Below are 27,128 nucleotides of genomic sequence, written 5' to 3' on the forward strand. Positions count from 1 at the left end.
GACTGAGGTGCCAATTTGACATTTTTAAAGTCCTCCATTAATTTAGCATTGAACTCTTATAACATTGTCAAACTCACAATGGACAGTTTTAAAAAAAAGTAGGGATGCACCGACCCGACTTTTTCAGTCCTGATACCGATAGCGACACCTGGGCTTTGGGTATCGGCCGGTACCGAGTACCGATAGTGACTGGGATCATTCTTTTATGTGTAAGGCAACATCAGGCTTGACTTAAACATTAACATAACAAATAAATACATTTATATAAATTCACTTTTTGAATTGTTAAATTATTAAAATAATATATCAAACACCAGCAACTTGGTAAAAATAAACAGGAATTACAATTCAACTGTAAGCCTTTTTATGCAGCAACAGATTAGTCAAAATTTAAACAGGAATTAAAATTCCTTTCTATAATGTATATGGTATATAAACTTCGAAATGAATTGAAAAGATCGGCCCGAGTGTCACCGATACCAAATCCAGCTATTTGAGTCAGTATCGGCCCGATATCAGATCCAATATCGGTGCATCCCTAAAAAAAAAAGCAGGGACAGACACTAACATTTTTAAATTTAGTAAATATCTGGTGGCCCAGATGTAAACTGCAATTTAATTCAACTTAACACCCTCAACTGTGACATTAACAGAATTAAAATATGTAATTTTTTATTTAAATACGTTTTTTGTTCTCTCACAGTCTTTTTGTGCACACACTACAAAAGATACAGTCTATATTTTTCCCATAAAAACACACAATTCAAATGATTAGGAAATAAATGATTGTAGTTTTATGTAAATTCATCATAATGTATACCAATGGAACCTCCGTTAGCTGTTTGCTCTGTTATTTTGCCAAGCAGGACTGTGTTGCCCACCGGCTGCCAACAGCGTCTAGAAAGTATTAATGCCAATCTCCGGATCGCATCCCTAAGGATAACGCCTCATAAACAACTTGACAAATCCGCCATTCCTCGTCCATTGCGGCGCTTTGAAAGCGTGCAGCAGGAATAGATAGAAACAGGGCAAAAGTTCAGTCGTGCAGTGCAGCATCTGGTTAATCTCAAACCCTAAAAAAGGAACAAATGGAAGCAGCAGAACCTATTTTTTTATTCCCCACATTCTTCTTCCTTGGCACATACATTACCCACAAAGCAATTCGTTTTTTAAGTTTCAAAAACAGCTTCTAGGACTAGTTTTTGTGTATGAAAAAGCCCTTAAGTTAGTTGAATGTTAAGGATGTTTTTTTTAAAAGTCAGTTTTCCAACATGATAATCGTGATTAAGGGGATTCTCTCCCTGCTGAAGGGCAGTCAGGCAGATAACAGGAGCACCGGTGGACCCCTCTCTGTTCACACGCCTGCTCCTGGCAAAACTTCATCACGGCGATTGCCTCCTATTTACTTTGATCTACCTCGACTGTGACAACCGGGGATTAACGGATAGTCAGGGATACGATGTCATAGAGGATTTAGGGATAGATTTTTGATTTACTAGCGTCCCGTTTGTTTCTGGATGAGACACGCGGGAGTTGACCTCGAAAAACTATTGGATTTGGGTATCCTAGCAACGGCTGGAAAATGGAGCAGTAATTGTGTAAAAGGCGGCGACAGACAAGTCTGTCACAACAAGTACAGTTTTACCCTTCCTGTGTCCTCAAAGGAATACCAAGCTGTCTTTTCATTCGCAGTTGAAAATCCAACTTCATATCCATAATGTCCAATATTCTCTCTGTAAATATTGCTCTATTTGGTTGAGCACAAAGTCCATTTATTATCACAGATGGTCGTACAGCTGCCGTGTTTGTTACATAACATTTATTATTATGCATGAACCTACAGTATGTGGCCTTTGTGTGAACCAGCTAATCAGCCCAAAACCATTTGCTTATGACGAAGGCGTCAGATCTGAAAGTTTGCCTTGGATTTCAGAGATCAACAGTGGTGAGCCGAGTCAAACAACAGACACGTTTGAGCACGCCGGCCTTCTGAGTCAGGCCCTCTTTCTAATCTGGCCCCTACACGGCGGCGAACTCAAGGGCTCTGAAGGGCCAAATCCCAAGATCGAAAAGCTTTATCTCCAGATTTCCAGTCAAAACTTGCAGCAAATCCTCTGCTCTCCCTGTCCGTTTCCTCCCTCCCCTGCGCCTCACATTTTCATGCTTATTTTTTGTCTTTCCTGCCATGAATACTGATTCCTCGACGAAATAAGCTCAGTGATCCAGTAGCTAAGTGTCCCTCATCATGTGGTATTTTAGTGCATGGATGATTACAAGTTTTTACTTTAATTACATTATTCTATATGCAGGAAAAGCTATATTATAACACAAATACAGTCAATGTATCCTCATACAATATGATTTTTTACGAATATGTTATTCCTCATTTTTCGTGCGTTTTCCTACTAACACCTAGCAATACGTGACGCATGCGTCAGACTTTTCAGAATAAAACAACTTAGTTAGTTTTCGGAAAAAAGAAAGACTTGGATAGGTTTAGGCAACAAATCTAGTAAGTTACGTTTAGGAAAAGATTGTGGGTTATGTTAATATAACACCGGAAGTAGCGTAACTTAAATACAGAAGTTACGTGAAAAAAAAAGACTTTTATAGGTTTAGGCAACAAAACTTATTAGTTAGGTTTAGGAAATTATCCTGATTTAGATTAATATAACTCCAGAAGTGGCGTAACTTAAGTACGGAAGTTACGTGACAAAAACTACTTTGTTAGGTTTAGGAAAAGATCGTGGTTTGGGTTAAAATAACACCAGAAGTGGTGGAACTTAAGTACGGAAGTTACATGACAAAGATTGCTAAGTTAGGTTTAAGCAACAAAACTACTTAGTTAGGTTTAGGAAAATAGTGTGGCTTGTGTTAATGTAACACCGGAAGTAGTTTAACTTAAGTACAGAAGTTACGTGAAAAATAAATACTTTTTTAGGTTTAGGAAAAGATTGTGATTTGGGTTAAAATAACTCCGGAAGTGGCGCAACTTAAGTACGAAAGTTACGTGACAAATAAATTAACGTTGACTTCTGGTTTCACACGAAGTGCAAACAGCGGTCTCCTTAGTGGAAGTCTGGTGTTTTCTGACCCACCCATCCACCCATGAATTGATTTTGTGGGATTTATATGAATAACAGTGCATTACTTTTCATAAGTATATAGCTACAAACGGTGTATGAGAACAGCCTGCTCCGATAAATAGTCTTGAATTATATTGGTTGTATTAGGCTAAATAAACCATTATAAACTATGCAGTGATCCTATAAAAAAAGATTTTTTCAAAGTAAATGATTATTCCTTTCTATTGTAAGTACGAAAAGAAGCATATTTACTGTCTGCAGAGGCAATCAATTCAAGAAGCAAAATATAATATTTAACAACAAATAGTTTACTGCATGCTATTACTGCCACCGCAGTATGCTGTTTGTCAGAGTATTTGTTCTCTTCTTCTCTCTGTCATCTCACTCAGCTCTCTATACAACCGGTAATAAGCCGTGCACTAAGTGAATAATGGTGAAGATGTCAAACCATACCTTCTCTTTTTCTCTCTCTCTCTCTTTGGAGAGACCCGTAATCCCCAGAGACATGAATGGCAATGTCACCAATCTTACGCAGCACCAAATAGCCAATCAGATTCCTCACTGGTGTGAGACAGAGATAACAGGAAACATCTTTTTTTTTTCTATTTATGTCACAGTCTGACTGGAGGAGAAAAAAAAAGTGACGAGTCACATTTGACAAGTGACAACTGGAAATTACTGATATAACTTTGCCGATGTCACATGTCTCTAATTATTGATTCCTTCTGAAACGGTGACACAGACACATTCCCAATAAAAAATATAATAATCTGAAGAACAGGATCATAGACGAATGAATGACTTGTCATATTTTTAGTGCTGGTAGAAATTATGGTAAAATAATCGCTGCTTTTTACACGTGTTAAAATTGTTTTAAAGACAAAGCATGTGCAAATTCTATAAAAAGACATTTTAAAAAGTTCATATTATTATTTAATTTTATTAAGTTTTGAGTGTTGATTTTAGAAATTTAGAGAAGTGGTGATGAGAATATGCATCATTATTTAAAAAGACTTAAAGAACTATGCATGAGAACAGAAATTAAGTAAAATATCCTATTTAATTAAAATGAGATGAAAGGGACACAGAATATAAATACAGGCTCTTATAAATTGTTTTAAATGATTAAATTATGGAAATATTAAAGACTGGATTGCTCATAATAAGAGGCTGGGAGAAAAAGAGTAAGTTTAATTAAAAATTTAAATATATATTCTAATTACATTTATATTCTAATTTGGGTCTGAAGTGAATGCGGAATATTAAAAAAAAAAGTCAATGCTTCCATTAATATTTGTACACACACTTCATACAGTGTACATGCAATACAAACACACACAATACTTTAGGTACTGTGCATGACCTCTAACAAAAAACAAAAACACAGATGAAACGTATGTTTTCACATTCCATATATTAAATATCATATGTGAAATATGACCCGATAAAACCAGATATACCTGTATTAAAAAAGAGCACATGTGAATTTTCACATTTCACATGCGCTCTACATATGAAATGATATTGGAAATTGTTATGTGCACATGTGAAATATATGAACATAACATGTTCCTTTATCATGTGAATTTATCACATCTTAAATGTCTCCAAACTACATGCTGTGACAGCACATTAGGGCTATTGTAGGTAAGAAAAAAAATGGGGGAGTAGGGAATATTTCCAAAAAAAATTTAATTTCCATGATTACAGTTGTGAATTTGCGAGAGAAAAAAACAAAAAAACGTGGATATTATATGAGATTAAAGTAGTAAATTTGTGATATAAAACTCACAAATTTACGAGAAGAAAACTTGAATATTCTCTGAGATTATAAAGTCATATATTTGCAAGAAAATCTCTCTAAATTTTCAAAAATTAAAGTCACAAATTTCCGAGAAAAAAATAAAAACTCTGATTTTTTCTTCTTTTTTTTTTGTCAAGGAACCACATCACTTCACTTTGCATGGTTGGATCAACCTCATCACATCACAGACACCGCCACTTAACCATGTATTTTACCTATAGTGGATGACATAATCAAGTCGTACTTTTCAATAATGAAATACTCTAGAATTTAGTCCAGAACCACCATATTATAATAAGCACCTGGACTTGAAGAGACGTTTGCCGTGAATTAGACCTATTCAGAAGTAGCCAGCATAGTGATTTGACTTTTTTCTCGTAAATTTACAACTTTAATTTCAGAGAATATCCAAATCTGTGGGAAACCTTCAGATGCAATAGATTTGTGAGTGTATATTACAGGAATATTGTGATACAAATGTACACTCACACTCACAAAAACATGCTTATACAAAAGACAATGAAATTAAGGGATACTGAGATTGAGACAGAATACGAAAAAGCAATGGAAATTAATGTAAGAGGTGGATGATGGTGAGGAAGAGACCACATTTAAATCAGTTGAAGACATTGAAAAACAAAAAGAAAACAACAGGCTGCTTGTTGTAGCCTACAGCTAGTGCCAGTTTTCCTGCGCCTCCACCAGCAGCAGCGAGAACATATTACGTCATTAGTAGTGCATCGCTCCGTGCCGAGGCTGATTCTGCCCTCCTTCATCTCCCCCTCTAACTCCACTTTGTCATACACACATACGCTCGCAAACACATTTTTTTTCTGTTTATCTTCTTTTTTTTTTTTACTCAACTTTCTTTTCACGCTGCCTCGTTTTTACTTTCTTACTTTCAGTCTGTCAGATAAACTGGATGTTGAGCTGAGGAACAGTACGTGTGTGTGGCAAAAGAAACTGCACAGCTTTGATTTGTAAAGTGTTTGAAGATGTATAGCGTGGTTGTGCAACTGTGTTCTTTAAGATGTGTCTCTGATGTCGCCCCGTCAACATATCTGGAAACGTATTACATATTGCATGACTCCGACATCATCCTCCTTCAGTTCTTTCTGTGTGAGTGCAGTTCGCGTGTATGTGTATCTATTCCCAGCGAGGTCTTATCCCCCCCCTCCTTGTCATGACCATCACATGTAATCAGCGGCAGCGGACACATCAGTGATGTCAATCAGTCCGAAATAGAGCAGCCACAGAGGAGCACAATTTTGAAGTAGGATCCCTGCAGAAAGCTGCTCATTTAACATCAGGCTTCAGGGCTGCGAGTGCTGTGCTGCAAACAACATCAGTGCATCACTCTGGCTAGTTTGCTTCTTTTCATCTTCACGGTATGTTTCGCCACATACTTACACATATTTTCATTTAAAGCCTTTTCAAGCCTTTTTATGTAACCGTGCAGGTCAGTATGGAACAATTAGGAAGAACAAATTAAGGAACAAATTGTATATATATTTGCACTGAACATCCACCGGTAAAAACAAGCCACTGTGAGTTTCTTTGAAGATCTATTTAATTTTTAAAAACTGGCATACAACTGCTCAATCAATGCTCAAGAATTGTTTTTACTAGAGGTCTTCACAGTTTCAAATTTTCGAAACCAAAACCGAAAAAATAAAATTCCCCAAACTAATTTGCAGAAGTTACATTTAAAGAAAACTTAAACTTAAAAAAAAACTTTAAAGGGAAAATCCGCCACCTTTTATATCCAATCAGTGTGGATGGTAATGTGCGTATTGGATTGAAGCAATAAATTCAAATTCAATTCAAGAAAGCTGAGTTCGCAGCTGCAAAATCTGTTTTTCTTCCTTCATCCAGCACCGTCATTTGATGTGACAGTGATGTAGTTGGGTGCAACCGGTTATCTATACGATACGTCCTCATTTCACTACAAAAACCTAAATAAGGTGTCAGCTGGTTGGAGGGAGATCGCTAAAGAGAGCTGAAAGTTTCCTCCTTGCTGTTTCTGTGTCATTTTCAGTAACTATCACAATATTAAACGTGTGTTTTCTATTTAAGAAGAACAAACGAAGGAAGATGAGTGTTTACGAGATTCTAACCATCATTCCTCAGTGAGCTGCCTCCTTGGCGGAGGTCTATCATTATGCATTTCCCATGTTTTTTAGGAGTCTGTCCACACTGATTTAGGCTAATAGAAATAACAATTTTGTTAGGAAGTGAAAGTATTAAAGAGTGATTGGCGAATTAAGCCTACATTTTTATTATTTGAATATCTGGCCCTCACAGTGTCTGCTTAGAAAAACTCAGTTTCCTGGGTAAATATAGCACTTATTTAGGAATGTATTGCTTCAATTGACTACATTTACCATCAACGCTGACTTGACCTCCACATAAAAGGTGGCACATTTTTGTTTTTTGTTTTTTATTAGATAAGAGAGAAAGGTGACACTGTATCCTAGCTCACTCATTGGACTAATGTGATGACCCAAGCATGCTCTGCTTTCTTTAAAAGGAAGAACAACATACCATATATATGTATTGTAATATATTGAAATGTGTCGGTAGAAGAATGTCCCAAATTGCAACTATCTAGAAATGAAAAAAAAATTTACCTGCAGCAGATTATTCAAAAATGACCTATGTCTAAAAATCAGAATAAATACTGTGTATGTGTAAACAGATAAACATTTTCATCCACGCAGCTACCACAAGCCAGAATCACGTACGTCAAGGTGCTGAGAACACATACAGTCAGTCAGAATTTCAATCTGTCAGCAATTAAGAAAACCAGGCTAATTCCCTTCTTGCCGCAGTCTTTAATCACTTTAAATTACGTGGACGTGGTCTAAGGTGTTTGTGACTTGATTCTAAAACAGGCACACAAATAACAGTAGAATGAATCAGACTGGAAGATGACTGACTCATCACCGGTAGAAAGAAGCTGCATAGTCTCTCTCATCACTGCGCCGAAGATCCACTTATCCACTTAGATTCCCATGTGACCATTTAGACTTAAAACTAATGCAAATGATTCGCAAGTACTGCACTGGAAGTTATTTGTTTAAAAGAAATTGTCAGCCAGTGTAGAAGCAGCAGATATGAGATCACATACTGTGTTGGACAATATTGAGCTGGTTTTGCCTGGTGGCTGTACCCCCCAGGAGATAAGTAATTACAATAAGCTTCAGTAGGACAGGCTGGCTACGCCATTAATGGTAGTTCTAGACAATGTTGAAAAATATAAAGAAGCAGAGTGCAGGGAGACTGTATCCTATTCAGGCTATTACCATCAAGGAAAATGAGTTAAAAGGTAAGGGCTTGTCAGTGTTTTAGCAAAGAAATGTGATTGTGGCCTCCAAAATTGGAGTGTTTTGATTGGCCATTATAAACGTTAAATGGATGCATATTGTGAAAGAATTATTTGCATCTGCATCTGTTCATTTCACAAAAACATCTGTATTCACTGCATCCTCATGCAACGGTATATTACGAAAAGTTATCCCTCAATTTCTTACAAGTACGGAGGCTACATGACACATAAGTCAATGTTTGGGTTAAAATAACTACGGAAGTGGTATTAACTTAAATACAAAAGTTACGTGACAAATTAGTTAACAATTGGGTTAAAATAACTACCGAGGTTGCGTTACTTAAGTACGGAAGTTACGTGACGAATAAGTCAACGTTTAGGTTAAAATAACTACAGAAGTGTTGTAACTTAAGTACGGAAGTTACGTGACAAATAAGTTAACGTTTGGGTTAAAATAACTACGGAAGTTGCGTTCCTTATGTACGGAAGTTGCGTGACAAATAAGTCAAAGTTTGGGTTAAAATAACTACGGAAGTGGCGCGAACTAAAATCAGGAAGTTACATTACAAATAAATCAACATTGACTTCTGGTTTCAAACAGGATACAAACTGCGGTCTCCTGGGCAAAATTCCAGTGTTTTTTGACCCACCTATCCACCCCAACATCCTCCGTACACGGCATTTGTCACTCTTTATACTTCCTTGTTCATATGTATGAGTTTAGCTGCTCTCAAAATATACAAAATAAAATAATATTTGAACCGTGTCATATATATAGGTCTAGTATTTCCCTATGAAAAGGGAAAAATAATAACAAAGCTATATGCAAAAATGGGCCGTTTTTTGCCCCGTATTGGATTACATTTTTGTGAATGAGCATTGTGGGAAGTCATGCTGAATGAGCTACTAATTAGATACCCGTTAACATCTGAATTCATAAGGAGCACCTTTATATGATCTCTAGTTTATGGATGATTGGATTCACTGCTATAAAACCCAGAGATTCCAGCAGTGCGCTTGTGGAGTCTGTTTGAGTTCCAACCGGTATGAATTAGAGGCAAACGTGTTAAACAAATAAACAAGAAAAATGAATATTACTGCACGAATTCAGAGCACATTATGTGTTCTGTTTGTATTTGGTTACAACCCTAACATATTGAGGCAAATAGATGCTGCAGGGCTGCTAAATGTTGGCTCTCCTTTTAATAAGATGCTATTTGGAACATTTTTTTTCCCAGAGACTCTTATGAGCTGAGTATAATGTGTAAAGCTGAGGTCAGGTGTTCAATAGCACCAACAGCATCTTACAAATGGTGCTTATTTCAGCTTGAAATAAACCATTTTCCCTCCTTAAGAAGATTACCAGCTGTCATTTACACACAAATTTAAATAGAAAAGACAATTGGAATTTATTTTTTTTTAGAACAGAAAGGAAAATGCTTTTACACTGGTGACCTGTCACTTGAAGCAGCAGTTAAAATGCAGCCAATGTTTTTGAAAGCGCGGATGAAAATGGAAATCCCGCTCCCCCCCCAAAGCTTTTTACTTGTTTTGTGTCATTACAAAGGGAAACAACATATCATAGCCATGCATCCCCCCCGCCGCTAACCGAACCTGACACCTCGTGCCACCTTACATTCTCGCCCACGTCACCGGGGAGAAAAAACTCTTTTTTCCATCACATTTAGCACAAGAGCCCCTTTTATCTTCCAACAGAAAAAATAAAATAAAAAATCCCGAAGGCGATCCGTCTGTGCTGCCTTGTTGTTGTTTTTAACACAATTGCTTCTAACTCTCACTCAAATGTCACCCAATCAAGTCAAGTTACTCACAGCTTTTTTTTTTTTGTTTGTTTTTTATTCGCAGACAGTAAAAAGGGGAGAAAGTGAAAACCGGAAAATCCCCTCCAGGGTTGTTTGTCTTTGTGATTCCAAAAACTAGCAGCAGCCCAAGTTCGGAATTACAACCACCAGTGAATGCTTGGATGTTAATTAAAGAATGCAAATTTCATGTTTCTGGTCCAAGGCTGACACACACTCGAGGCCCAGAGGTCCACGAGAGAGAACACACACACCGAAATATGCACGCAAAAGACAAGTTTTGAAGGCTTATACCGACGCAACTGAAGGCCCTAATCAGTCTCTCTCATCCCCTTTGTTCTAAAAGATAGAGATAAGGCAGTTGGCGAAGCAGATGACCTTATGGGGGTAGAACTCTGGAAACTGATTATACAGAAGTTACATGTTCATAAATGTGTTTACCAATATGCAAAAGAGAAGGCATAAAAGTGGGTCAGAACTTTTTGGGAAAGTTTGCGAAGGGGGAACATAGGCTGCATATGAATGCGAAGTTTGGGTGGCGAACACCCACACGGAGTGGAAGACAGAATACGAGACATGCATAAACACACATTTTCTTACCTCTCCGGTGGATTCTATAGGTACTGGACCCAGACACATTGATTTTTCCTTCTTAAAACTGTGGAAAAAGTCTCATTAACAGTTTGTTTTACTAGTTTTCGCATAATAAACAGATTGACAGCATCTTTAAATCCCCCGATTTGTTGCTAGGATCTGCTTAATCCACACATTTTAATCAACGAAACAAATGAAAATTATAGAGCTGTCAATTAAAGTTATTTTCTACTGTTTTCCTGTATTTAGTTCCCTACCTGCTGCAAATTGTTTTAAAGTCTGCCCTCTAAACCTGTTCTCATACACCGTTTGTAGCTCTACCTACGGAAAATAATGCACTGTAATTCATATATAACCCAGAAAAATCAATTCATATGTAATCCACGTAATCGTGAACCAAGAAGTATAAGGAGCAACAAACGCTGCGTAGGGAGGAGGTTGGGGTGGATGTGTGGGTCAAAAAACATCAGACTTTCAATCTTTTCCTAAACCAAACTAAGTAGTTTTTGTCACGTAACTACTGTACTGAAGTTACGCTACTTCCGGTGTTCTTTTTCTTGTTGCCAAAACCTAACCAATTCGATCTTTTCCTAAACCTAACTAAGTCGTTTTGTTGCTTAAACCTAACTTAAACTAGTTTGTTGTTCCGCCCAGGAGACCGGTGTTCATACCCCATGTGAAACCAAAAGTCAAAGTTGATTTATTTGTCACGTAACTTAAGTTATTTTAACCAAAACAACGATCTTTTCCAAAACCTAACTCAGTACTTTTTGTCATGTAACTTCCGTACTTAAGTTATACTACTTCCGGTGTTCTTTTTCTTGTTGCCAAAACCTAACCAATTCGATCTTTTCCTAAACCTAACTAAGTCATTTTGTTGCGTACACCTAACCTAAACTAGCTTCGTTGTTCCGCCCAGGAGACTGGTGTTCGACCCCATGTGAAACCAAAAGTCAAAGTTGATTTATTTGTCACGTAACTTCCGTACTTAAGTAGCGCAACTTCCATAGTTATTTTAACCCAATCGTTGACTTATTTGTGACGTAACTTCCGTACTTAAGTAGCGCCACTTCTGTAGTTATTTTCAAACCACAATCTTTTCCTAAACCTAACTAAGTAGTTTTGTTGCCTTAATGGAAGTTTATTTTGAAAAGACTGGAGCGGAAATTGACACGTTTGTCACATGTTGCTGGACATTCGTAGGAAAAGGCACGAAAAATGAGGAATAATATCGTAAGATATCGTATGAGGATATGTTGCTAAACTCTGTGGGAGCTAAAATATCCGATAGGGTGTGTCATGATTAGACTTCGACCAAATCAGGCACCAGTACACTGAACAGTAGATACAGTACATGCATGTTACATGTTACATATGACAAGAGCACAATAGTTACATATGACTGTTTGAACTCTATCCGGTGACAGAGCAAGCTCACTCTCCCTTTCTTACAAGCACACACACACACACTCATGCACACACACCTAACAGCTCTGAAATCATATGTCTGGGGCTCTTTGGCATGTGGCATGATTGCTTTGGCATCTGACAAGAAAAATTGTGCACTGGTGCATTGCCGTGCGCGTGTGTCCTAGTGCAGTCGACATGTCTTGACGGGAGCTCCTGTGGGATGTGTGTGTGTGTGTGTGTGCGCCTATTTGGCACAGATTTCAGTTTTATGTGTTGGTGTGCTTCATTAGAAACATGCAAATGAATGTTATTAAAGCATTGTTGACGGCATAAGGTGCAACAGGTGTACTTAACATTCCTCACTACTCCTTTAAAGGGAATATAGGCCAACAGGCAACAACAGCTTTCAGTGTGTCAGTGTGCTGACTTGACTATGACTTGCCTAAAACTACATGTGATTATCATAAAGTGGGCATGTCTGTAAAGAGGAGACTCGTGGGTACCCATAGAACCCATTTACATTCACATATCTGGAGGTCAGAGGTCAAGGGACCCCTTTTGAAAATGTCCATGCCAGTTATTCCTTGCCAAAATTTAGTGCAAGTTAGGCTCCTTCTCAACAAGCTAGTATGACATGGTTGGTAACAATTGATTTCTTAGGTTTTATAGTTTCATATGACACCAGTATCTTCACTTTAGCTTTAAAGCCGAGTACTCTACAACTTAAAAATCGCAAGTTCCGTTAATGCGATAAAGAAATTAGTGGCGTTAAAACTAATTTGCATTAATGCGTTATTATCACGTTAGCATCGCGTTAGCTTTGACAGCCCTAATCTTTAGAAAAACAATTTTCACGCTGCCACCCAGTGTAGTAATAGTAATAACGTAGCATATGGAACAAAGTGTTGTTTTTGAAAGGCTAAATGCCAACAAATATGGATTGAAGCAGAAAGTTCTTTAGATAAAACATGTTGTGATTTTTGGAAATGATTACATCTATCTGTTTTCAATCCATTTCCACCTTAGGAGTGACGACTGAGACAATTTCAGAGATGAGGAATGAGCGCCGCATCGCTCGCTGCAAGAGAGAGAGAGAGAGAGAGAGAGAGAGAAGGTGGACTAAGGTAAGTTATTAATAATTATAATTCAAATGTCAACGTTATGAATGAAGCGTCAGACTATTTGGTAAAGCCTTAATTATTAATGCATATAGTGCACACATGGGACACAATTTTTATAGTATATATAGCTTGCGAGAAAAATGTAGTTCACCTTTGCAAAGGTAGTTCTCAAACTGTGGGCCGTATATTCTAATGAGCCTGCATGTGACATAAGAAGGGGAGCCAAATCTGACTGGCTTGTTGAATCACATGTTTTCTGATCCAGGCAGCCCACAAAAATGCAACTGACTGGGTTCTCTCAGTTCACAGTTTGTGGGTTGCACTCCAAATGTAAGTGCACAAGCACTGAAAAGTTTTTCATGATATGTCCCCTTTAAAAGTGTTCAGACACATGCACATTGCCGTTAAACTCTCCATGTCTCTGGGACATAAAACGTCTATGCAAATCTTGCTAAATTCTTGGCAAACTCTAAACATTATTGCTTTTTTTTCTCTTCACTCTTGCTTCAAGTTGAATTGTAGTCACGGCTCTCTGTGTGTGTGTGTGTGTGTGTGTTTGGTTTTCGAGAAAAATAGCTGGAGATACCGAGAGATATTGCTGAGTTCATGTAAGTATGCACAGACTCATTTTTGCTGTGCTTACAATTTTTTAGAGAAGTCAGAGCAAACTTAATGCAGGGCCTGTGGAGATTCATTACTCTTGCATAATGGGTCAAAATGCATTTTCCTTTCTCTCTCTCTCTCTTTATGTATCGTAAGTATGCTATCAATCATACACACGGTACACATGGAAAAAGCAAGCGGTAGGATGAATGAAAACGGAGATGCATGCATGCATTTTGCATCCTAAAGACATACACGTAGGATAACACAACCAGCAGTACATGCACAAATAGACCCGAAAAACATGTGCACGAAAAAAAAACGCAACTTCACACCAGCGCTTTTAATTCAGTAATAAAAGAAAACAAATTACCTTGTCCACTTTGACAAGCTAATGTGTTGTGTTTCACAGCTCCGTGCCCCGCAGGCCAGAGTTACAGCGTACTGCTCATTTCTCCACCAGATATATTTCTCTTTCAAAAAAGAAAATGCTACAAACTTTTGTAAAGATGCAGCAAGCCTGTTGGCAGCAGTGTTTAAAGGCACAATCTGTACTTAGACACCAAAAAAAAACACACAACAAAAACAAAATGATATAATAGTTCCTCTGACTGAGAGCTGAGGGAGGGATTTGGTAGAGCTGTCGCCTAAACGCAGCATTAAAAGCTGAATAGAATATGACACAGAAATTGTTTGTTTTTCTTTGTTTTTGAAAAGAAATTGAGCAATGTGTTAATTTCGCTCAGGGGGATGTGTTTATGTAACTGTAGCAACATAAATCCTTTTTACCTTCACAATGGGGAAATTATGTCTTTTTCCGGTTTGACTGTAAACAGGAGGTTTTCCACAAAATCTGGTGGGTAGTTAGGAAAGGGCCCCCTGGACAGTGGATTCGTCTGCGTTCAAACTTGATGTGATGAAGTACAAAATGACACGTACAACTGTTGGAAGATTTGTTTTGTCTAAAATCCCTCGAGTTCCTTCAGTCTTATTAGGTGGCAGAAAGTTCTTCTTTGTGTAGTTATTAATCCTGCACTGGTGGAGGTCTGTGCTCCCTGAGTGCACTTCTAGTTCTACGTGGGATGTAGTAAACGGCTATATCGCGAACAACGAGTACAATTATTAATTGTCACATAATTTTTTTGAAAGTGTGTGTGTCGTATGGGCATGCATGTGCATATGTGGCGTGTGTTTTTGTATCCGGAAGGTTAAGAGGAAGGAGCTTGGAGAGAGTCAAAGAAGTGAAGCGCCGAAGCGAGTTTATAAGTGTTGAGGTCGGGAAAAGTGATGGAATATGCCAACTTCCACTTTGAAAAAGACGGTCAAACTAGCACCCCGCGTTATTTTGCGGTACATTTATATATTAGGCGTTACGGTAATAGCGTGTAAAAACTGGCTTCAAAATAAAAGCGACCAAGAACTGACTTAAAATTAAAAGTGATCTTCCGGTGAAAGTAATTTCACATAAATTCAATAAGTCAGTCGGTAAGTCTGTCAATAATAAATAAAACAAATAAAATTAATGATAATTAAAAAAAAAACTAGCGCCTGCAGTGCAAACTGTACTCCGGAGAAAATTTGAATTTAAATTGTGTGAACAATTAGTCAAACTTAATAAGGATACATTTCACCAAAAACAAAAATTTGCTTAAATATGATAGAACAAAATCTCAGAAATTACAGATTAGTTTGCTGGAATGATCACGATCGTAAATCAAACACTTATATAATTTTAGAGAAAATATGAAAATATCAAGATATCTATCTTATATCACGATCAAGCCTAAAAATATCAATTATTTGCAGGCTATATAACCCAGCTCTACATGGAGCTATAACTTCTTGCCACGACTTGCCTGAGAGATATTGAGGACTACACATAGGACCCCAAGATTGCCATCGTAAATGACAAAAAAACAACTTGCATGTTTTGTTGATTGTACATTTTTGATGGGTGAATTATTGAAAAGAACACCTGACAGCACCAACAACAAACGTTTGCATGCAATCACAGTTTTATGAATAAAAGTGAACCGTTTACTGTAGTACTCTCTTTTTCGTTCAAAGCCGGTAGAAAATGGGTGAACGTGTCTTCCATTATAAGACACCTCACCTCAAAAAGCAGCAATTTTCACAGCTGTATCCAAATGATCCAACATATCTGAAAGTCCTGGGTGTTACAATTTCCCTGCATTTCCCATGATCCATCCATGTTGGTTGAAAAGCCACCCAGAGTTGTTTTATGCGAGCCATGTCTGAGTGGATGTGTCTCTTGCACCATTTGCCACGCACCTCATAAAACTGCTTCCTGTCAGAGAACTCCATAATAACATGACAAATGTGTCAAAAGCCATACATCATTAATATGTGACGGTTTGCTTTTCTAAACTTGAACAAACCGCTTTGGATCGCACGGCTCGTTTCTCCGGATAAAACCAAAAAAGGTGAAGCGAGCTCCCGCCACAATATTCTCCGCCTGGATCAGCCCGACGAGCATGAAGGACGGCGGGCCGAATTTAACTGTCTATGAAGACAACATTCTGCGAGTTTACGACCCCTGACCTTCAGCGTGTCTCTCCGGGCATGGGGGCCCGATGCTTGTGGCGCACTCTGGGATGCGTGAAGGCGTTAATGACTCCTGACTGTACAGTTTGGCCCGGCCAGCTGTGTATTAATCTTCATACTCGCTCGTGCCTGCTTGTATCCGCCTTACAGGGGGGTGGAAAGAGAGGTCGAGGGAGGGAGTGTGCGTCTGTGTCTTTAATCCTCGCCTGCTTAATTATAAATCTCTCCAACTGTCATGGGCTCCCCGCTCGCATCCCAAGAGTTTCGGTTAATATTTCATGCCACTGTCTTGTCCCCTAAGCAAAATGGCCAACCGGCAATTAGGGCCCTTCTGCAGAAGACCCTTTCAGGGATGAGCAACTCTCTGTGGACATGAGGACCTGTTTACTAGCAGGGAAAATATCCGTTACAAAAGAAAAAGCTTCGGAAATGTTTAGTTCGTTACATAAATAAATTCAATAAATAAATGGAAATCAAAGACTACCTCGCAATTAAATGAAACCCACGCGCACACACACCACCCAATCATGGCTATTTGTAATGAATTATGTTCAGTGCAGCCATTTTGCAGGGGTCACCACAGCTCAGCAGTGCATCTGCCCTTTACCGACTCCTTGTTTTCCTGCAGATGAGTCATTTTGGAAACATGATTAATTCGTCCTCATCTAACCACTCACTACGGCGTCGGATAGATTACTGAAACAGCGGGAGAGGTAGATGGAGGGGAAAAAAAAGACAGCGAGAATGATGAGAGGGTAAAATGAATCTGAGGGAGGAAGGGGGGAGGGCGGGAAGCAAAAAAGAGTGAGAGGGAGCAGCGGATATTAGCGTGAGAGCGATAAGGGAAGCTGGAGATGAAGAGGACATAGCGTAAACTCTGCACTCAAACGTACACCCACATACAAACAAACAATTCCACTTTGCTCGGCTGTACTCCATAAATCAATACTCATTTTATTCCCCTCTCTGAACAAACCAAACCTCGGTGCATTCCCTCGGCAAACAAGGGAGCCGGGCCGCGCCGAGGTCCCATGTGGACGGATGGCACCGCTGCGACCCCGCCGAGTCTTTAACAGCACAAATGTGACCTTTTAGCTTCCTTCGGAGAGCCGGTCGCTCCTCCCTTATCGGGCTGTCCGGGTGCCTCTGTCAGGCAGCTAGAGTGACCTTTATTTAAGCCAGCATGGGGATGTGGTCTTCTCCAATCTTTTGGGGAACTTGGGACGACTAACTTCCTCCACCACTGCCCCAGACCAACTTTTAAGTGATGGTTGTACGTTTTCTTCTAGTCGGGGATACGTCAAAACTCTTCAGGTTCAAGTATTTGGGGGGAAAAAAGGATGGCAGCAGCTGACTGGCCTGTAATAACAGCTCTGAAAGAAAGCAAGCAATCTTTTTTTTTTTCTTCTAAAGATTATTTTTTGGGGCATTTTTAGACGATTTTTAGTCTTTATTAGATGATGACAGCCTGGAAAGTGGGATAAAAAGAGGCGTATGATATGCAACAAATGTCCAAAGGCTGGATCGTACCCTGGGTTTTGCGGTTATTTGCCATTGGCGGTAACCAGGCGGCAACCTCTGGGTCTGAAAAGTGAAGCCAATGCTGAAGTGCCTTAAACTTGCATTGTTTCTAATAGCCGTAGAGGCGTGGCTACCTGGTGTTTGACAGGTCGTTATCACGGCGTTGTCCGGTTTGGGAGTTGTCTGTGTTTTTTGTCTTAAAACTTGAACCCCTTTTCTGTTCATGAAAGTTAATTGTAACATTTCGGTCGCCTAAAATTGTCCTATTAAGCTGGGTTTAGCTCCACCCCTCTCATATAACTTCTGGTTCCAAAAAAAACTAAATGGCGACGGTCAAAATGCCGAGGCTTTAAAACGGCAGTCCACAAACCATTGGGGACGTCACGATGACTACATCCACTACTTATACGGTCTATGGCTCTAACCACTCGGCTACCAAGGCGCTCCATCAATCAATCTTCACCTATTTCTGAGGTTAAAGAATGTCAATTTAACAGGAAATTGAGTCCTGCAGTCTTACGAGACAAAGATGAATTTGATGGTCATTGGTCAAGTGGCTCGGCTGGGACACTTAAACGTGTATTCTTCTCAGTATGTATTTACGTTAGTACGAAGTTGAGAGCATTGCAATGAGCAGACAATGAAGAGTCTAAATTGTTGCAGCAGAGGCCTCATTTGTAGTGTGGGTCAAGCTCCAAATCTGATGAATCCTTCACTTCCCATAAAGCAGCTCGATAGCATTTCTGCGTTCGCTGCCTGCTACTGGAATTGCTCATTTCTGTCAGTCTTTCCATTAAAGGTTTGTAGTCTGGGGGCGCCCTGGTGGCCTAGGGGTTGAAGTTGCTGCTCTCTGCAGTCTACTCGTTAATAAAAGCATTAAAAAAGCCGAGATAACCTTGATGACATCACAAGAGGATGTTTTTTTCAGACTTTAGAGATGGACCTCTAGAGCTAGAAGACATCTATTTCCACAGTAGTAGTAGCAGAAGGGAGTAGGAGTCCCCATGACTGATCTTGATGTGTACAATCGGTGGATTTGCACTTTAACAGCCTCGTGGTAAGATCAGTCAGACACATGCATGAACACCCAGATGGGAGCTCACACTCCTGGAAGTTTCCCAGTTTGCAGAGATCACAAGGACATGTTCACGGTTCACATTCTTCACTTATCTCCTTTGAAAGAGGACACGCGCTACTTCTGCATCCGTGTCTCAGCGCACGGACGACGATCCATGAGGTCAAGCATGCAGCTGAGCGGAGCGATGGGAATGGCTTTTAAATGCCTTTATTAATCCCTGGTATGAGATAGTCCCCCCCGCCCCCCACCCTACAGTGGGATCACTAGATTATCACTCGTGAATGATAGAGAGGGAAACTCTGGGTTTTTTCTTATCACTGAGTTTGACGTGGACCATGGATAACAAAATTTTGCATATCAGGCAAGAATTTCTGCAAAAAATTCAATATTTTTGCAAGAATAAATTAACTCTTAAATGCAGTGTTTTTCCAAAGCATTAACCTCACGGAGCTCACAGTACACTGAGTTCTACTACATGATACATTTAGGGTGATTTCACCCCTGTAGTTCGGTCCATTTGGTCCGGACCAAGGGGAGGAATTATAAAATTGTTGCATTTTAGCCATGCAAAAAAAATACGGTAACCTCCTCAGTTAAGTTGAGGCAACAAAACCTCTTAGGTTCAGAAAAAACATTATAGTTTGGCTTAAAGTAAGTATGTAAACAACATAACATTAGAATGGAACACACGTCACAAATGTCACTTACAAACAAACGTAATTTACAAAACAAAACACCGGCCTCCTGTTTTTTTGGCAAAGAATTTCATTTATTGATTAATGCCGGGATGTAAAGAGAATTTCAAGAAATACAACAACAACAAAAACAAAAAATTAAGATGATTACTAACCCTACTTTTAAAGATCAATTATAAGATTGCTTCCTGAACAGATTTCACGATCAGCAGATGGTCTTATTAGCTTTTGAAATCATGCTAAAATCACATATCTGCCATCACAAAATCATGTAGTTGGTTTGTTTGCTTCCACACCACAATTGAACGTCCCCAGAGTCCGCTTGGAAGTAGACCGAGACCCTCGGTTCCGTGGTTTGTTCCGCATCAGGGCTTGATTGACAGCTTTCACACGCACTAACCAGGCAAACACACCTTGTTTGTTTCAACCGAAGCACCCTGAGTTGCTTTCACACTTCCAAGCTCCTTCACCAGTATTGCCCTTTAAGCCGAGATGCTCCAACATCTTTATTGAGTTGAAAAAAAAGGCAGTTTTATCTTGCTTATTCAATTCAATTTCACCCAAAGAGCCTTTATATTACCTTGAAATTGCTTAGCAGCATAGCTAGCCTCGTCGCTAATATAATGGCAAGAGCTTGTGTGTGAGGATCCAATTTCAACAGCCAGCAAGCTCTTTTCTATCCCCCGGTTTTAGACTATTTCTACGTGCATTGCACGCAATTACATTTGCAGAATGAAATCAACGCTGACTTCTATTCAGACGGCGCTTGACACCTTTTCTTTTTTATCTAACCTCGTAGAACTTCTCATTGTTTCATCATTATTTAAAAAAAAAAAAAATAAATCTCATTACGTCTAACAACTAACTAACTTGTCTCTATGTGAGGGGTTGTGATGCAAATTCCTCAAACGCTGGCTTCATCATGTATGCTCACCACCCCCAGGTAGCGGGAATTAATGAGCATTTCTGTGCTGCACCTGAGCATCATCATGCAGCCTAGTGGAGCGGCCAATTTCCCTCCGACTGGCACTGCCCTCCTAGTTAGCTGCTAAACCCCCTAAGGCAGTGAGGGATTGTTTTCAGCGGTTAATTGACAAGATCCTGGTGGTGCTCGCACACATTTCACCTCTGTGTGTGCGCTCGCCTCCAATGCAGGGGATGCCGCGTCGTCATGCGTAGCACTATGACCTTCCCACTGTGTGAAAGCAAAGGTTGCGCTGCACTCACCAGCACTTTGAGTTAATTAAACACATCTAGTGACTATCTTTCAGTATGCTTTTCCAATTACAGGCTTTGTCAAGTCGCCGCCAATGAGTCAACCTTAATGAGTGAATATTATATGATGTTAATGTCTCATCAAAACTTCTCCAAAAAGTCAACACAAATAAAAGTGTCAGCAATAACCATACATTATTTTAATGGGGAGTTTTATAGATCGTAAAAGCTGTTCAGCCTGTACTGTACATTGTTAGAAAAAAGTCTAAAATTGGAATTAAGGGCTTTTTCAAACAGCAGCAGTGGTGAGTAAGTATTATTGAGTCGAGAGGATGGAAGAGAGGAAATGGCCCTGAACGGAACGAGAGGCCCCCGCCGTCTGCTTGTCGCCGTGTCTGTCTTTCGGTTTGTGGCGGAGTGACAAAGAGCCCGAGGGCGAAGTGATTCCGAGGCTCTGACTTTGCCAACAGGCAACTAATTCCCAAACAAAGCTCAGCTGACCTGAAGCTGCCTGTCTGCCGCATTCACAAACTCCAGACGCCGCACGAAGACACTGAAATCCATATGCAAGTACACACTCGCTCCCACGAGCGCCACTCGCGGTTGTGGTTTTTCTCGCCAAGCGTTCGTGCGTGTGTCTATCGACTAACAACCGCAGTACAGTATGGAAACAAAATAACTTCAGATTGACAGCAAGAGTCTGCAAAAAAAAAAATAGGCTCGGAGGCTGCTTCTTAACGGCGAGAATGACGCCGTACAACTGAACTGGCTTTCAGAGAAACAGCTGCGAACACTCGTGTCTTAAATGACAAGCAGGGCCTCAAGTAGTCCGACTTGAGAGCTTTTTTGTGTCTCCAAGGCAACTTGGCAAGAACATTCGTTACGAAGACATAACTTCCCAATCTGGATAATCATCATCTGGTTAGCAACGGCCACTCAACATGAGACACCCGAGTACAAGATGTCACAGGTAGAGAGCTTCAAATTAAGGCAATTTATGTTGCTTCAGGTTGAGATCATGTAGGGTCACGGTATCCTTAGCTCGAGCTTTTTACATGAACAGTGCACAAGATGTGTGAGCTGGGAGACGGGTGCGTGTGTGAGTGGGCAGATAGGAGAGACTGTCTCAAACAAAGCAGGTCTGGAAAAATTCCCATCAGGAAGTATGGAGACCTTGCTGAGCCGAAGTCGGCGTATTGATTGGCTCGGAGTCTAAAATAGGATTCTCCCAAGAAAACTCCTTTTGGTTGTTTTCCTCCTCAGGTGGTACAAGTTTCCACTTAGCTACAATAGTGGCCTGTATTTATGTTTGCATGAATAAATCATCTAATTGGACAATGTAACCTCATAGAATGGTTTGTACGATATCTTACGAAAAGTTATTTCTAATTTGTTGTGCGTTTTCCTACGAATGTCCAGCAACACGTGTCAATTTCCGCTTTTTACATGAATACAGTCTTTTCAAAATAAACTTCCGTCTTCACAATAAACAACTTTGTTAGGTTTAGGCAAAAAAAAACTGCTTAGTTAGGTTTAGGAAAAGATCATGGTTCGCGTTAAAATAACTCCGAAAGTGGCGGAACTTAAGTACAGAAGCTATGTCCCGGCAACCAAACTACTTAGTTAGGTTTAGCAAAATATAGTGGTTTGCACTAAAATAACTCAGGAAGTGGCATTACTTAAGTACGGAAGCTACTTGACGGCAACAAAGCTACTTAGTTAGGGTTAGGAAAAGATTTTGGTTTGGGTTAAAATAACTCTAGAAGTGGCGTAACTTCAGTGCGGAAGTTACGTGATAAATAAATCAACGTTGACTTCTGGTTTCACACGGGGTAGGAACAGCGGTCGCCTGGGCGACAGTCTGTTTTTTTTATACCCACCCATCCACCCCGATCAACGGGGATTACATACTAATTGATTTCATGGGATGTACACAAATTACAGTGCATTACTTTCCATAGGTATAGCTACGAATGGTGTTTGAGAACAGCCTGATTTGGACACATTTGTTACATTCTATGCTCTTAGATCTGAAACATATGCTTTACTGCATACACATCCAAGCATTGTGATGCAGTGTTCACAGTCAGTTGCGCAATTTGGGCCTTTCTTTTGTCCTAGAGCAACCCTGGTTGTTATTCCTGCAACAGTAACCACACCGCCGCGGTGAAATCTGACTGGTTCGAGCAACGACAACAGCCCACAGCGCTCTCATTTCTCTCTCCCTGTCTCTGCCATCCCTCCCTGCCTCCGTTTCTTCTTACCTACACACCTCGCTCTGCTCCACTCTGGAGACATTATATCTGGGCAAATTAGCTCATACAGTCCCTCTCTAAGTCATCAGCACTCTAATAGCGCTGTTACCATTCGCCTCACACGGCGGATGACTCTTCGATGGATGTAATTCTTCCTCGATGGAGAGAAGAGAAAAAAAAAATTATTCTAAAATATTATTATCCCCCCTCTTCCCTCAGGTGACAAAGTATGTAGAGAAATTCCATTTCTATTCAGAGTATGCGTGTGATTTCTTGGCGCGGATCATAATCTCCATGCGGAAATATTGTTGAAGAATCCATGCGGTGTGCGATTGCATTACCAGCTGGAAGCAGGGGACGAAGTTAGGGGATATTTAAAAGCCCATAGGATGGAGGGGGAGTCTTACAGAGAGCGTCGAGCTTATGTGTCCAGCGCCTGGCAACAAGATCGATGGCTGTGTCACCCATTAAAAGCATAAAGCTGAAGTAGAAAGGTTTTTTTTATGACCTTGAGTAAAGCGTTGAACTGACTCCAACTCTAGACTCTCCGAACAACCTAAAGTATGGCTTGACACTGTCTCCCGGACCAACAGGCACCAGTTTTAAAGGTGCAATTCATGCTAACTTTCTCAAAGTCCTTTCAAATTCTCAAAACAGTGACCCCTTTTTCCTACCGGGATGACAGACCTGTATCGATTGAGCCATTTCAAAAGCCCCGGGATGGGAAGCTAGGTAGCATTTCTGCTACGTTATGTACTAGAGTTACATATAGACATGAACATACATGCACACACACACACACGGCAACCACATATTCACCAGCGAAGGAATCTCCCCAGAGAGGTGCTGTGCACACAGTGTTTACTGCTCTCCTCAATTATTGATTCGTTGTTTTCCTCCTGTTATGAGAGTCCACCCCATACGAACAGGGAGAAAGGCTCGCCTCATAAAAACTGCAGTAGGGCTCGTTCTCTCGAACCAGACTGCGCTTTATTGACCCTCCTAAACAGGACACTTGCTTTCCTTGGCACCGGCTCGCTCGCCCCGGTCGCCCCATTCGTCCCGTTTTCCATCACTATCTCTTATTTGTCTCATTTATTCTCATATTCGCTACCTCTCTCTCTCTCGCCGAGCCAAACCTCTCTGGACCGAGGCGCCTTCATAAACCGGACCGCAGATCCGTGCTCAGCAAAAACCCACACGGGCCATCGGTTTGCACTAAATTATTAAGAATCATTTACAGTTGGAGGTTCAAAAAAAAAAAACGCTCTGAGTGCAGTGATGCAAATTCTTAGCAGGAGATAAAGTAGCAAAGAAGTTCTCGTCTTAGACTCTCTGATACGGTGTTAATCAGTCATTTCCGGGAGGCTGAGGTGTTCTTGCACTAAATACCTACAACTGTACAAGAAGCTGAGATAACAACAACGTAACAGTTCCCCAAACTTTAAACTCCTATATCGGAAATGTATTGAACTTTGTCAGTCAGAGCAACTGATGAAGTATAAAGAGCAAGAAAGTCCGTTTAGAGCAGGTTGGAGGGGAGGTTGTAGTTTTGTTATGTAGTTTCCACACTTTACTAACGCCATTTACGTAACTATCGTACGTATTATTTTACGTTTTAACCCAAAGCACAATCTTTTCGTAAGCCTAACCAAGTAGTTTTGTTGCGTAACTAAACCTAAAAACGATGTAACCCTACGTTGGAAGAGACTGCATGCATGTAAAGAGCTGAAACTGCACTTTTTCTGTGAGCACAGAAGTTTATTTTGAAAACACACTAAGCATGTAACAAGCTGAAACTGTAAGTTTCTGGTAAACACAGAAGTTTATTGTGAAAATACACTATCCGTGTAATAAGCGTAAACTGTACGTTGCTTGTGAACATGTACGTTTATTTTGAAAATACACCATGCCAGTAACAAGCAGAAACTTTACGTTTCCTATGAACATATACGTTTATTTTGAAAACACACTATGCATGTAACAAGCTGAAACTTTATGTTTCCTGTGAACACGAAAGTTTATTTTGAAAAAACACTATGCGTGTAACAAGCTAAAACTTCACGTTTTCTTTGGACACAGACGTTTATTTTGAAAACACACTATGCATGTAAGGACCTGCAACTATGTTTCCTGTGAACACGGAAGTTTATTTTGAAAATACAGTATACATGTAACAAGCTGATACTGTAAGTTTCCTGTGAGCACAAAAGTTTATTTTGAAAAGACACTGCATGTAACGAACTGAAACTGTCTGTTTCCTGTGAAATGGAAGTCTATTTTGAAAAGACACTATGCATGTAACGAGCGGAAAGTGACTTGCTAGTGGGGGTATGTAGAGCGTCATAGTTGGAAGTGTAAGGACACTGACCTTCCGTATTTGACGAGTTGAGAGTGACACCGTGTTGCTTTGAACACTCCACCTGACCCACCTCTCTGCGCTTTCTACCAGCATGTATATTTAATTCTAAAATTCTAAGAAACACTTAAGAACCTGGCAATCAAACTCCACCGGCGGAGTATCTTGGCTTCCCAGCCACACGAGGATCTCAATTATGGCACACTGGCTGTGGCACCGCCGCTCCTGACGATAGAAGATAAAGTGCAGTAATGGAAATGCCATCCTGTTACAGAAGCGGGGGCTCCGGTGTCGACAAGAAAACAAAACAAAGTCAATATTGAAGAAGCGAAACAATGTGGAAATAGAAAATTGTCAAACGGCAGTCCGACTTGGCAGGGGGAAAACAATCTCAAATGGCATGCAAAACAATGCCGGATGATGGGGTTTGCTGTTTTTTGTCTATATGTGTGTGTGAGAGAGAGAGAGGAGCGTGTTTCCTTCCGTAGCCTTTTGTCAAAGGCGGCGTTAAAGAAAGGTGGCATGCGGTATCTAAAAGGCTCCACACGCAATCCCAGCTTGCCCACCTGTTCTGCTCCTGCTTTGATTTCAGCTTGAGAGGGAAGCAGAGAGCCTCTTGCTGATCAAGCTAAGCATCCACAGGCCTGGCTGGAAGGTGCGCTGCAACAAAGTGAAAATTGCCCAACTACTTTTTTATCCTCTTGTAATATGCAGCAATTAAAACAAAAAAAATAGATACAAATCGCAGGTGCGTTTAAAGGCATGAAAAGATTTTCAAAGCGTTTTACAAAGCGACCTCCTTTCGGCCCGGCGCGTTAGCACGCCTCGAGATTCTGCATCTAAGGAGAGAGGTGGTTCAGGAAAGGGCAAAAACAGGAATCATTCCTCTCCCCGAGGAGTTAAGCAAACTGTGAAAAAGATGAGACAGAGACAGAGGGAGAGAGAGAATGTAGACAGAGACAGAAACATCAGAGAGGTAAGGAAACGACAGAGCACTTCAGGGCATACCCAACTTAGACATGGCCATCATAAATGATTAAAGGCCGATTCCCCATTCTGACAAGCCTACCAATCTTTGCACAGCGTAATGGAAGCCAAAGTGAAACGAGCACGGGAGCGCCCCGCATTTGCATCAAGCAATCGCCAAAGAGATGTGTTTAAAGAGTGCAGGAGGGAGGCGGAGGGGGATGAGGAGGGAGCGTTTTCTTACTATAATGGTCTGTTTAAATGGAGGGATATTACCTGTTTACCCAGCTGCCGAGGGCAACCGGCATTTTGTTTGAGGTCATTCCGTTAATATTCCTCCCACCGGCGGGTGGACGGTCTCCGGCAGTAAGGAAGGTTGTGATTCCGTCTTTATAATTCCACGGTGCGATCCGCCGGGATATGGAGAGGTCGCGACCTCGGAGCCAGAGGTGGAAATTGCAGCAGTGGGCCATAAAGGAGGGGGAATGCGATGAATGATGGAGCTGGGAAGGAGATGGAAAGTCATACATAAAGCACAGGAATATGTGGATTTCCAAGCTCGTAAATTTCCACATTTGAAGAAGTGAAACAAAATAAACCCGTTTATGACTGCAGAGGTGATGTCAGTAAGGAAAGGTGTTGACAAGTAGGCAAGAGTACATCATATTTCCTGAAGTATTCTGGAGGTGATATGAAGGTTGCAGACAC

The 27,128-nt window shown here is 40.3% G+C and overlaps 1 long non-coding RNA gene across 1 annotated transcript in view; it reads left to right on the forward strand.

Annotated features, from left to right (window-relative positions):
- Positions 1-13,167, forward strand: part of LOC119483433 — a 113,789-nt gene extending 100,622 nt beyond the window's left edge. Inside the window, exon 5 of the long non-coding RNA XR_005205682.1 lies at positions 13,069-13,167. This is a non-coding gene — a long non-coding RNA (uncharacterized LOC119483433). The remainder of the gene's footprint in view (positions 1-13,068) is intronic.
- Positions 13,168-27,128: the final 13,961 nt, after the last annotated feature.

This window comes from Sebastes umbrosus, chromosome 24, assembly GCF_015220745.1.
Source record: "Sebastes umbrosus isolate fSebUmb1 chromosome 24, fSebUmb1.pri, whole genome shotgun sequence".
In the NCBI taxonomy this organism is placed as follows: domain Eukaryota; kingdom Metazoa; phylum Chordata; class Actinopteri; order Perciformes; family Sebastidae; genus Sebastes; species Sebastes umbrosus.